Consider the following 12709-nt stretch of genomic DNA (forward strand, 5'->3'; position numbering starts at 1 on the left):
ACTACGTCCTTAGACCTAACGTTTAAAACTCATGGAACACGAGAAATTCACCTCCTATGTTTGAACCACTTAGATCATTTAGCCATTGCGTGGATTGTCACTTATTTTTTATGGATTTATCCGTGACCAATGGAAAATTTCTATGGGGTCAAATCGGTCAACTTCAAAATTAATATATACATATATACCTATATTATCAAAAATATAGGCGAGAGAGGGAGGTGCGGCATTTTCGACGCATTTTTTCTCGTGGTTTGGTGCGACAGAGGTGAGCTAGAGGGTGATGTGGAATGCATGAGAGAGAAAAAATACATTAAAAACGTCGCACCTCCCTCTCTCGCCTTCGTTGCAAGAGATCTCTGTCGCCCCGAGATTTCTCAATCCCCGACCTCCCTCTCTCGCTCACCTCTCTCGCCTCAGTTCGAAGCGGTCACCTTTCGTGATGCAAAAAGGTTGGAACCGCCAACCCAGCGGCCCCCTCACCCCGGCCCCACAAGTATGAGAGGGAGTAAATCACGGTGAATACGGGCCCAGTTATGACATGGCGGTCTTAGGTGTTTAGCACGGACAGATATTGATGTTATCGCAATTGCTGCCGCAGACCTTTGACCTCTCGACTCATGATGCAAGAATACCATGTCATAACCTTTCGTGCTTCAGTTTGAAGTCGTCGCCTCTCTCACCTCAGTTCGAAGCTGTCCCCTCTCTCGCCTCAGTTCGAAGTCGTCACCTCCCTCTCAACTGACGAGAGCCCTAGCTTCTCTCTCCTCGCCGTCCCCTCCCTCTCAACCGACGAGAGCCCTAGCTTTTCTCTCCCCGCGCCTAGGTTCCTCGTCGCCACAAAAGCCTTACAGGCACCCTTCACAAGGTACTTTGTTTTCTCTGATTTGGGTTTCGTCTCAATACCTTAATCTGAGTTGGTTTCACAATGACATGATTTCACCTTGACCGTCTTCCCTTGATTTGGGTTTCGAAGATGTTAGTGGTTGTTCAAGTTCCTCTTAGAGGTGAAAATCAATAGTTGTTTAAGTTTCTAATGTTAGTAACTATATTAGTGTGAAATTTACAATGATCATGACTGAAATAGTAGCTATTTAATCCATTTTACTTAGAGGTTGCAGCCTTATAAGATAGAGAATAGAGCAATGTAAATCCATAAATTAAGATGAACGACCATGATCTATGGCTTAACATGCTCAACTGCACTCTAGAGTTGAGAATATCATGAGGATTTCAAATATTTCATATTTTATTGTGATCTTGGAAGATAGTATTACAAATGTGGGCAACATGGATGGCAAAAGTAGATGACAACTGATACTAGTTCATCTGACAATATTGAAAGTGAACACAATACTTCTCATGGACATAATTCGAGAATAATCCATGTATTGAAATTCATTTGGATATCAGCGAGGATGAACTTGATTCTCTAAGCCGTAATCCTGATTGTGTTGTTAATTCATCTTGTTAGTTAGTATTAAGTAATGTTGGTGTTGTAATGTAATTAGTTAAATATTTATAATTATGGATACAAACTTGGTTTGTTAGTTGGTGTTGGCAACGTTAAACAATGTTGAATAATGTTGGTATTACAATTGTAGTATGATAATGGTGTTCCTCGTACTTCTACTTTCCATCTACATAACAAACTTGTAAATTATAAAGAGTCAAATTTATCTTCTGCTAAAATTTTAAATAATCTCAAACATAAATATAATTAATTTTTGTTTCAGTCATAGTTTAATTTCTTTTAGATCTTTTAAATTTGAGCCGAAGCTAAATTTGACTCTTTATAATGTTTGCTAATTCTCGTAAAAATTCCCAAAACAAGTTTTGCATCAGTTTTTTTATGCATGTTTCAAATGAATTACAAAGATGCAACTTGAGTTGTTCAATTGTGTACTAATTGATAAGTTGAGCTTATTATTTGTATCGATCAATATGACTGAGCTTCACAAATCTATTACAAGAATCTCGTATGAATTCACATTGAGTTTGTAAAATAAAAGGATGCACCCTTTCAAAATAAGTTGAAGAAGACCCTTAGATGTGTACAACTCTTTTCTGTGTGATGTATTTTAATCAATGTAATGAGAAATAAAGGATGTATTTCTCGAAAGGATGCAGCTTCTTGATCGATCCTTGATCGTGATGTTTTGCAGGTATCGTTTGGTCCTATCAGTTACAATAAAAGATGTATTTTAATATAGATGATTGTGTATCAGATTGGCATTATTTTACATGTTTCTGTGTGAAAATATAATCAAACAAGTGTATTTTTTAAGTGCATTCAAGTGGACCTTGATTCGCGAGAGGATCAGCTCGCGCTGCTGATCGTCGCACATCTCTAACACTTTCTGTACGGCGTAGTTACCATATTGATCTTTCATCATGGCCTGCCATTGAACAAGTGGGGAAAACATTCAAACAGGTTTCAGTGATGCGACTGTATCACTGTCCTAGCAATTCCAGAAAGTCACGACAATGAATTTAGTTTGACGAAACTGATAAAGTTAAATTCACAACAAGACGATAGTATTTCTTGAAACACTCCTTGGGTTTCCTTACACAACGATACGATAAACCTTAAATAGATAAACAAAGGTAGAGGAAAACACAATAGACCAAAGGCAATATATCCAATTACAATAGTTTGAAGAAATGCATGGGAATAGAACTGATAACTTCAGGAAACTGATAACTTCTGAACAACATAATTACCATCTTGGTCTTGTGTCAACATGGAAACAGAACGTAGAATCTCACCCATGACAATCTGTTGAGTATTAGGATTGTCACAATGCTCCAGCACTCTCTGAGACAATAGAAGAAAAAAATAATAGAGGTAAAATACACATTCACATAAACTAGTATGACAGCGAATCAAAAATAAAAAAAAATGAACTTGTATAACAAGACAACCATATGGATGAGTAAAGCAGAAGTATGAGGATTACAGTGGCAACATTGTCAACATGTATGAAGGATGTGCCACCAATGCTATTGTCAATGCTAGAAGAGGAGTTCAATTTTCTCAAGCTAGTACCTAAATGAACTTCAGGTACTACCCATCGAAACTGGATTACAATATGACATCAAAATACAAGATCAAGACAGCATATGACATCAAAACACAAGATCAATAATCAGAATTCTTGGATTACAATATAATCAAACAAAAAAGAAAGAAATTAGACCAATCTTTGGCTATTTCTAATTACTGTATTTCCAATCTCAGTAAACTAAAAACAAAAAATCAGATCAATCTTTGGCATCAAAACACAAGTCTTCGATTACAATATATAATCAAACAAAAAAAAGTTTTTGATGACTAATTCTTGTTGGGTGTATTAGGACAATTTTTCTAGGTCAAGGTTGACCAGTTTGACTAAGCTTGAGTTGAGTCAAGCTTGAGTCGAGATTTGAGTTTTGATATTTGACAATATAAGGAGATTGCTAGAGCAATCGTCCGGTTATGGAGATGGTCAAAGGGTTGACCAGGTTGATGATAATACAAGTCAAGTAGGTCAAGGTTGATAGGAGACTTGATTGGGAAAGTCCTAACTGGATGTTAGACATTTGGAAAGTCCTGGTGAGGAGCCAAGTAGTTGGAAAGTCCAAGTGTGATCTTGGCAAAGGAGAAAGTTCTGGTGAAGAGTCAGGCAATTGGAAAGTCCAAGTATGATCTTGGCAAAGGGTGTAAGTCCAAGCATGTGGTCTTGGCAAATAAGTCCTAGTGTAACTTGGCAAGGAGAACCCGACAACTAGGATAAGGCCGAAGGAAGCTACTGAAGGCAAGACGTGAAGGATGGGGAGATATCCGAGGGATGTGAGGCTGATGGAGGAGGCTAGAAGGCTAGTTCAAGGTTGGTCGTGTTGGAGTGTATACTGAAAGCCTAAGCTTTGTAAACATTCATTATGAATAAAGAATCACATTTGGTCAAATTTTCTACATTTAGTTGTAGTTGTTCAATTAATTTATATTGTAGATAATATAGTATGTGGTGTCACATACAGAAGATGATATTATCAGTACCTTATAAATTATAAACAGTAGCTCATGACCAAAATGGAAAGGAACAAACCATTAGAAGGTCGTAGTGTAATTAAGTATCAGTTTATCTTGACTGTATAATTACACTAGTACACTCAGAGTGTATTGAGTAGGACCATTTGAGGTCGTTTCTTTTATACTGACTTTATAAAGAAACAAAGACCTCGGTTATTATGGAAGTGTGTGCTCTTAATCCTAATATAATAACAAGCACATATATTTGATATTTATTTCTTTAATTTATCAATGGGTGAGATTTAGTTCGATAAATCAATAAGCCGATAAATTGGGAAATGATATCACTTATAGTGTGTGTTGTTGATTATAGAAGGAAACGTGTCCTAGATATCCTCAAGAGGAGCTCATAAGGATTGTCATGTTAAACCCTGCAGGTGGACTTAGTCCGACATGATGATAAGGTTGAGTGGTACTACTCTTGGACTAAGATATTAATTAAATGAGTTGTCGATAACTCACTTAATTAGTGGACATTCGATATCTTAAACACGGAGACTAACACACTCATAATAAGAAGGAGCCCAAAATGTAATTTGGGATTGGTGCGGTAGTTCAATAATAGTTCTCTAGTGGAATGAATTATTGATAAAATTAAGTTGTGTGTTAAGGGCGAACAGGATGCTTAATTTTATCGGAGACCAAAACCAATTCCTCCTCTCGGTCCCTATCGTAGTCTCTTATTTATAGAGTTTCTATACCCACCTATACCCACCTTCTATACCCACTAATGAGGGCCAAGCTAGCTTGGGAACAAGCTAGTAGGGCCGGCCATAGGTGGCCGGCCCTAGCTGAACCCAAGCTAAGGCCCTAAAAAAAATAAAAGAATTTTAATTTTAATTTTATTATGTAGAAGAAATAATTTATTAAAGAGAATTTAAATTAAATTATCTCTCTTGTAAAATTTACAAAGATTAAAGAAAGAGATTAGATCTCTTTCCTTATTTATAGATTGGTGAGATATTTTATTTTCTCTTTAAAATTATTCACATGTATAAAATTAAAATTATGGAAATTTCTTTTATTAACCATGAAGAGATTTTTGAAGAGAAATTTTATTTTAAAATTTAGGAAACAAATAAGGAAAGTTTTAATTGTTGATTGGAACTTGTCGATTTGCTTCCTCTTGATGTGGCCATTAGAGATTAATTGGGAAATATTATTTTATTTTCTCAATTAAATCATGTCGAGGAATTAAGGAAATTTTATTGTAATTAAATTTCCTAATTTGCCTAGGCCAAGGAATATAAAAGAAGGGGTGAGGGTGCCTTCACAAGACACAACCTCTATTATTTCTCTCCCTCTTTTGTTCCTTGGTGTGGCCGGCCATCCTCTCCCTCTCTTCCTCTTGTGGTGGCCGAACCTCTCTCTCTCCCTTGGAGCTCTTGTGGTGGCCGGATACTACTTGGAGAAGAAGAAGAAGAAGGAGAGAAAGCTAGCATCTCTTGGAGCTTGGTTAGTATTTTGGTTTTTCTCCTTGGTGAAGTTTTCCTTTGTGGCCGAACCTTGCTTGGAGGAGAAGAAGGTGGTTGGTGGTTTCTCATCTCGGTAGATCGTTGCCCACACAACGTCCGAGGTTAGAAGAGGAATACGGTACAAGATCAAGAGGTTTTTCTACAAGGTATAACTAGTAATTTTTCTTTCCGCATCATGCTAGTTATTTATGGAAATTGATCCTGTCCGAACCAGGGGTCAACGAACGCTGGGGACGTGGCGCTCCCTACTGGATCCTCAGGTGCTCCGGCGAACCTGCAACAAAACCGAGCCGGGAGGGGTGTCCCGGCGACGGCCCTCCGACGCTCAAGTCAGGCGAGGAAATAGCAAAGAAGTGGCTTTGAAGTAGAAGACTCGTGTACCTCCGGTGAAGAAATGGAGACCTTATATAGACCTCTCAAAGAAGCCTGGGCGCGCCAATCAAAGCAACTACCTGCTTTTGACCATGCCCAGGTATGAGTCTGTCAGAAGGGCCATGCCTAGATATGGATCTGTCAGGAAGACGTCCATGAGGCCATACTGCTACTGTATCAACCTTTCCATGATGTGACGGCAAGATCCTCCATCGTGCGATCTTGTGTACGGCCTAATCATCAGACATGCTTCTGCTGATATCCCATATCCCGAGCCGAGCGCATAGGCCGCTCGGCCACCTTTGTACCCTCGCCCTTATCTTGGCCGAACGGACAACCCACTCGGCTCTTTGGTCCCAGCCGAGCGGATTCCCGCTCGGCCCTTCGATCCTCCTACCTTGGCGTCGGAAACCCAAGCCCATGGATGGGTTATTTCTAGCTCTGCTCGGACCATTGCCCGCTTGACCAGCCTTCCATCCGTCCTTAGGCTGGGACCCTTCAGATGGTGGGCCCCCCATTCTTACAGCCGGATCACTTGCCTTCCCTTCAAGTCTAGTCGAAGGAGGCAGTGAGTCCGACTGACTGGACTATGTGTCCGAGCGGGCGGTCGTCGCCTTCGAGTCGCTTATAATATCCCTGGGGTCATTCGACCCTTCTGCCAAATTCAGCCGCTCGGCTCTTAGTTATGGTTGTCTTGTCGCTCAGCGTGGATGTTTGCTTGTTTAAATCTTCTCGAAAATCACGCAAATCCTCTTTATTAAGGCGAAGCGTGCGCGGTATGGGCGCATTAATTGCGCTTGGTGACAGAGCGCCACGTGGCTCCTCTTGCGTGGCGGTGATGATCCGTACGATGGGACGCCGATTGCTTTGAAATGGACGGTTAGATGATGACCTTGTCTTCCGTGACCTGCATCCGACGGCGGAGGCCGACCGACCTCAGCCGTATAAAGCCTCCGTCTCCTTCCTTCGCCGCATATTCGCTCGTGCGTTGCCTTCTGCTTCTTCCTCTGCCGTGACCTCCGACGATCCAGTTCTTGTTTTTCGGCGGCTACCATCTCACTGGTGATCCTTTCCGTCCGTTTCCTTCTCAGTGAGTCTTCTCCCTTCGTTTACAAGGTCTTCCCAACTTGTTTTGCCTCTTTTGCTCCCATTCCTTGATTCCTCGCTATCTTTTGCTTCTTCGAGATGGCAAGCTCCTCCGAACCCATTGTTGGTGTTCATGGCCCTTGGTACTGACCATGGAGAGTCGGTTTGATGAGGAGGGTGCTCGGCGCCTTTGGTAGCCGACCCGACTGACCGGCCCCATGACCCCCCGATCGACACCATTTGTTTTTTCTAGACCAATTCCAGGCGGCCTTAGATTTCCACCCATCCCTTTATTTTAGAGGTTTGTAACTATTTTCGCATCTCGCTCGGCCAACTTGTGCCGAATTCCTTTAGGCTCTTGGGCGGGGTGGTCGTCCTCTTTAAGCTGCACAGTATCCCCCCAAAATATTCCACTTCTTTTTCTACCCTAAACAATCCGAGTGGGCACTTTTATCTTCCAGTAGAATAGGCTTTAGATTTTTTGATAATATGCCGACCTCCAACAAACACCGGAAGGAGTTTTTCTTATATCAAGCTTCCCGATATTCGAACGAATGGCGGACATCTGCCGACTCAGAGCTCGCAAGTTCGAGCAACCCACTATCTTCATGCGGCGAATGGTTATCCGGTCGATACAAGATCGACCGTTGCTTCTCGAGGGTGTTGTATATTTTCGGATTGTCTCCGGTGGCAAATCTCCCTTCCGCATGAGTAAGGATTCTTTGCTCTCTTAGTCTTTTTGTCTAATTGATTTTAATTTCTTTAAGTCATGTAGCGCCAAAGCTACCGCCATCGTCAAGTTGGAAATCAAGGCGGCCACCAAAAGGAGCTCGAGGCGGGTCTCATCCCGCCCGGCAGATGCGGGAGAGGGGGGCGCGAAACAGAAGCTGCCCCATCCGCTTCAGCGGAGGTTGAGGCGGATCATGTTTCCTCGGCCCCCGCCGAGTGGGGTCCCTCAGTCGAGGATCCACCGTTGGAAGTTCGGTGAAAGCGTCGAAGAGACTCCCGCCTTCCGCCGCCACAAGAGGGGAACCACAGGCGCCGATCGGCGTCGCCTGCTGCACGCCATCACAGATCGGGACTCCATCTCCTCCCCGGACTCGTCGCCGCTTACGTCGGTTGGCGAAACTTCCACCATAGGGAGTCTTCTGGCCAGCAATGCAGCTGAAGAAGCGCCGTCCGGCCATCCGACCATCAAGACCACCCTCCGATTCCCATCGGAGGAATATTTCTTGTCCGCCGATCGGCCATCGAGCCCTGTTCACGAAATAACCTTGACGGGTCCGCTCGCAAGCTTTTGAGGACGCGCAGATTCAAATGGCCCTCATGACACCCAAGCTCGGCGACAACAACACGCAGAGCCACCTGGGTAAATTCATTTTTCTTCTGCACGCTACTCTTGTTTGGTCCACGATTTCATTATTTCCCTTCGGTTGGGTGAAAGTTGCCACTAGCCATCGGCTAGTGGAGGAGCTCTGGAAAACTCCAGTGTCGGGAGGTCCGTCACGAGCGAGAAAACAAGCCTTGGTCGAGCGGAAGAAGTCTGAGGCACAGAGGTGGCTCGGCTGAGGCCAAGTCAAGAAGCCTTGAGCGGATGTCAGCCTTCGCCGGAAGAAGCGGGCGGTAGCCGATTTGGACAAGATGAAATTAGATGTCCGCGCGCTAGATCAGCGATCCAAGGATCTGGAGGCCCAGGTGAACGCCGAGCGAGAGGTCCGTGTTGGGACCTTGACGTGCGCTAGAGGGGGGGTGAATAGCGGCTCACCCAAAAAATATAAGGAGGGAGAGCCGCATCGCCTAGCAGCGGCGCGCCAAGAATACCTCCGCTCGGAGAGGTTCGGCGTAAAATTCGGCGGCAACGTCTCTTCTACTTTCGCCGAAGCGGTTAAGGTCACCATGACGTACTTGAAGAAGGGTGGCCACCTTCCTGCTGACCTGAGCATTCCCCCTCCTGATCTGGCGGCCATGCTTGACGACATCCCGGACGCCTTTTTTAATTTTGAGGATCCGGAGTGATGCGGGCTCTTTTTCAAGTACTTCCTGTATTTCGTCCGCTCGGCGGATGTAAACTTTTTGTACGTGCTGGTCGACATATTTTTCTTCTAATGAAACGCTGCTCCTTTGCCTTTGTCTTCGTACTCATTATCTATAATATTCTTCTGTTTGCTTAACGTTTATGCTTAGAGTCAGTCATGCTCTTAAGCGTTCTCCATCAAGCGGCCGATCGGCTTAACCCATTAAACAAATTTCGAGCGGGGAAGACTACTCGCGCTGCACGTATCTGGCTTACGTGAATTCAGCTAACGCCAAGTATCGAAGGACCAACCCTCGATCGGGCCTGAATGTTTTAATGTTCGTAGTTTTCGCGGTTTCTTATTCTGATATTCGTTCATCCGCCCGGGGCATTATAGCCGATCGGTCGGCGCGACTCTCGATGTTTAACGACGGAGCTCGTCGGGGCGGATGTTTATAGCCGATCGGCGCGGCTCTCGATGTTTAACGACGGAGCTCGTCGGCGCGGATGTTTATAGCCGATCGGCGCGGCTCTCGATGTTTAACGACGGAGCTCGTCGGCGCGGATGTTTATAGCCGATCGGCGCGGCTCTCGATGTTTAACGACGGAGCTCATCGGCGCGGATGTTTATAGCCGATCGGCGCGGCTCTCGATGTTTAACGACGGAGCTCGTCGGCGCGGATGTTTATAGCCGATCGGCGCGGCTCTTGATGTTTAACGACGGAGCTCGTCGGTTTTCAAGGCTGACTCCTTACCAGGTCGAGCGACCTTGGCCTTCATAACTTATCTCGCGCTTGAGCAGTCTTTGTGCCCGGCCGAACCGCATGGGTCATTTGCTTGCGAATCTAATCAGCTGGGAGACCTTCACTATTCGGGTGCTTGGCCCGGATAATCCATATGCCCCTTTTACCCAGATTGGAGAACGTACTACTGGCCGAACGGCTCAGGGTCTGCTTCGAGCATTTTGGCTCGGATAATTTATCTCCGTCCGGAAGGTACTGGGTCTTCAATCCTCGAGCACTTGGCTGTTCATTCTATCAAGCTACAGAACTGATCACGGTTTGATCATACAACTCAAGCAAAGCTCAGTTCACAGTATTGCTAATAGCAAGAAAATATGAACCCAAAGCTACACTTCCACCAGCAACTATACTTATCCAACAAACATCCCTAACTGTTCATTTGCTGTTTACTTGGCCACAAAGGGTTTAAAACTGCATATTTAACGAAATGAACAGAAACTGTACCAATCCTAATACATAGCAAACTTCAAGGCTGTTCTTATTCGTCTCAGCAAGGAAGAATCTAAACTAAGGTGTTACTCAATACAACTAAACTGCATGCTCCAATTTTAACCATTTCATGCTCCAATAACTCAACAAAGGATTTGTAACTGCTATGCAAGAGAAATCTAAAATCTGAATCATTTCCTGCCCATTGTCTAACAACAAATAACTAAATCTGTAGGGTTACATATCATCCGATCATGCCCATTAAGTAACAAAGAAAACCTAAATTCGAATCTGTCTTTCATGCTTAAACTGAACTAATCCTCCTCTTCTTCCTTTAGGGTTCACGGCAGCAAGGAAAACCAACAAAGAATCAACAACAGAATTTGGAAACTATAAAACTCCACATGAACTGAGCATGCATATCAAGGTTCCAACCAATTTCAAAATCTGAAGGGATCAACCCACTTGCTGAAACTTAACTAATCCTTTCCTTTCTTCCTTTAACCTCCCGACAGCAAACAAAACCCAAAAAACTTCATGGCAGAAACTCAAACAAACAAAGAAACATCAAAACGAAGTCGGAACTACTCTTACTGCATGTGAGTGAGCAACTCACCTTGGGTTTCTTGGACTTACAACCGAGAAGGAGGCTTCTAGGGCTTTCCGGAGAAGTGAAGATCTCGGCTCCTCTTCGTCACCACGAAATCTCCTCGACAGGGAAGCCTCTATTCCGTGAAGAGCTCCCGGAACTTGCCCTTCGCCGACCGCCGGAGACGCGCCCAGCTTCCTGATGTGGTTTCGTCCGAGAAGAAAATCGCCGATGCGAGAGGAAGGTGAGAAAGAATTCGGGAAAAAGAAAACTTAATTCCCTTCTTATAACTAGGGTTTTCATTAAACCAACTATACCTTAAATAATTTTACTATCTATTCTTAAACAAAACCGCCCGCAGCACACTTGGTTAGCCAGGTTTTAACCAAGTCAGAGATCTTGACTTCGATTCCTCAGCCACGCACTTTTATTTCCAATTTATTTTACTGTTCCTAACTACTACTTAAATATATATCGCTCCATATATGATTAACAAAACATCCGTAGACCAGATGGTTGGGCTGAATTCGTTAAGACTCGGGTTTGGGTCCGTGATCTTGGGTTCAAAACCCGGCTTCAACATATATTATTATTATTATTATTATTTTTACTTCTTCCTCTTGGTAAAAATTCCAAACGAACTCCAAAAATAGCATAAAAATACTCTAAAAATCTCTAGAATTTTTCTATAGCATTTCTAAATATTTTTGAATTATTTTTGGGACTCAAAATAAGGAAATTTGGGTCGTTACAGATAAGTCCCAGTGTAACTTGGCAAGGAGAACCCGACAACTAGGATGAGACAAAAGGAAGCTCCTGAAGGCAAGATGTGAAGGATGGGGAGATATCCGAGGGATGCGAGGCTGATGGAGGAGGCTAGAAGGCTAGTTCGAGGATGGTCGATTGTGGCCAAATGCAAGGAATGGAGACCCAACAGGTCACGGTTGACCGGGAATTGGGTTAGAGACTTTGGACTTGAGATTGAGTCAAGTCCAGGATGGTTAATCGATTGAACCAGGGTCCAATCGATCAGCCGATCGATTGGAGTGTGCTGCGAAGGAAGAAATGGCCCAATCGATTGATCGATCGATTGGGAGCATGAGTCGCGAGCATAGAAGTCTTCCCAATCGATCGAGCAATCTATTGGGAATCTCCAATCGATCGGTCGATCGATTGGAGCTGGGAGTTCTCGCGCGATCGCGAGAACACAGAAAGCATCTGAATCGATCAGTAAATCGATTCAGATTGTCCCAATCGACTGGCCGATCGATTAGGATTCGATCGTTGCGCAGAATGCAGGTGATAGACGACTGCGATGGAGCGGTGCTGACGTGGCAATCGATTGGGGTTTATTTCAATTGATTGGAGGCACTGTATATAGCCTGGGCGGAGCGTCTTCTTCACCAGATCTTTGGGATTTCTTCCTGCGATTTTTTTGCGATCTTCAACGAGCTTCTCCGACTTTCACCGCCAGTTCTTGAAGGCTCTTGAGAGTGTTCTCTCAAGGTTCAAGAGGCAATAACAAGCAACAAGTAAGCAAGAAGAGAGTGTTTTTACTTGTATTTGTATTTCTTCTTTTTGTGTGAGTTGTTTGTGTGTGTGAGAATTTGTACAAGGCTTCTCCGCCTTTGGTTGCGACCGGGAAGGAGGGTTTTCATAGTGGAGGAGAGTGTCGTGTGTGGATCCTTGGATTAGTCACCTTTTCTTGAGGTGGATACCAAGTAAATCTACTTGTTAGTGTTGTGTGAGTCTTGTATTTTATTTCCGCTGCATATCATCATCAAGACACAACCGACAAGCGCGCGACGAGACGCTATTCACCCCTCCCCGTCTAGCGGGCACATCGGTCCCAACAGGGTGAAGGCTTCT

The 12709-nt window shown here is 43.9% G+C and overlaps 2 long non-coding RNA genes across 2 annotated transcripts in view; both read right to left on the bottom strand.

The window, feature by feature from the left end:
* Positions 1 to 1898: 1898 nt before the first annotated feature.
* LOC122000502 lies at positions 1899 to 2400 on the bottom strand. The gene is made up of 2 exons (XR_006117152.1): positions 2304 to 2400; positions 1899 to 2178 (listed from the first exon to the last, which is right to left on the bottom strand). It is a non-coding gene; the product is annotated as an uncharacterized LOC122000502 (long non-coding RNA).
* A 116-nt stretch (positions 2401 to 2516) lies between these two features.
* LOC122002593 overlaps positions 2517 to 12709 on the bottom strand; it is a 38621-nt gene continuing 28428 nt past the window's right edge. The window contains exon 2 of the long non-coding RNA XR_006117683.1: positions 2517 to 2818. This is a non-coding gene — a long non-coding RNA (uncharacterized LOC122002593). The remainder of the gene's footprint in view (positions 2819 to 12709) is intronic.

This window comes from Zingiber officinale, chromosome 7A (genome assembly GCF_018446385.1).
Source record: "Zingiber officinale cultivar Zhangliang chromosome 7A, Zo_v1.1, whole genome shotgun sequence".
Taxonomy (NCBI): Eukaryota; Viridiplantae; Streptophyta; class Magnoliopsida; order Zingiberales; family Zingiberaceae; genus Zingiber; species Zingiber officinale.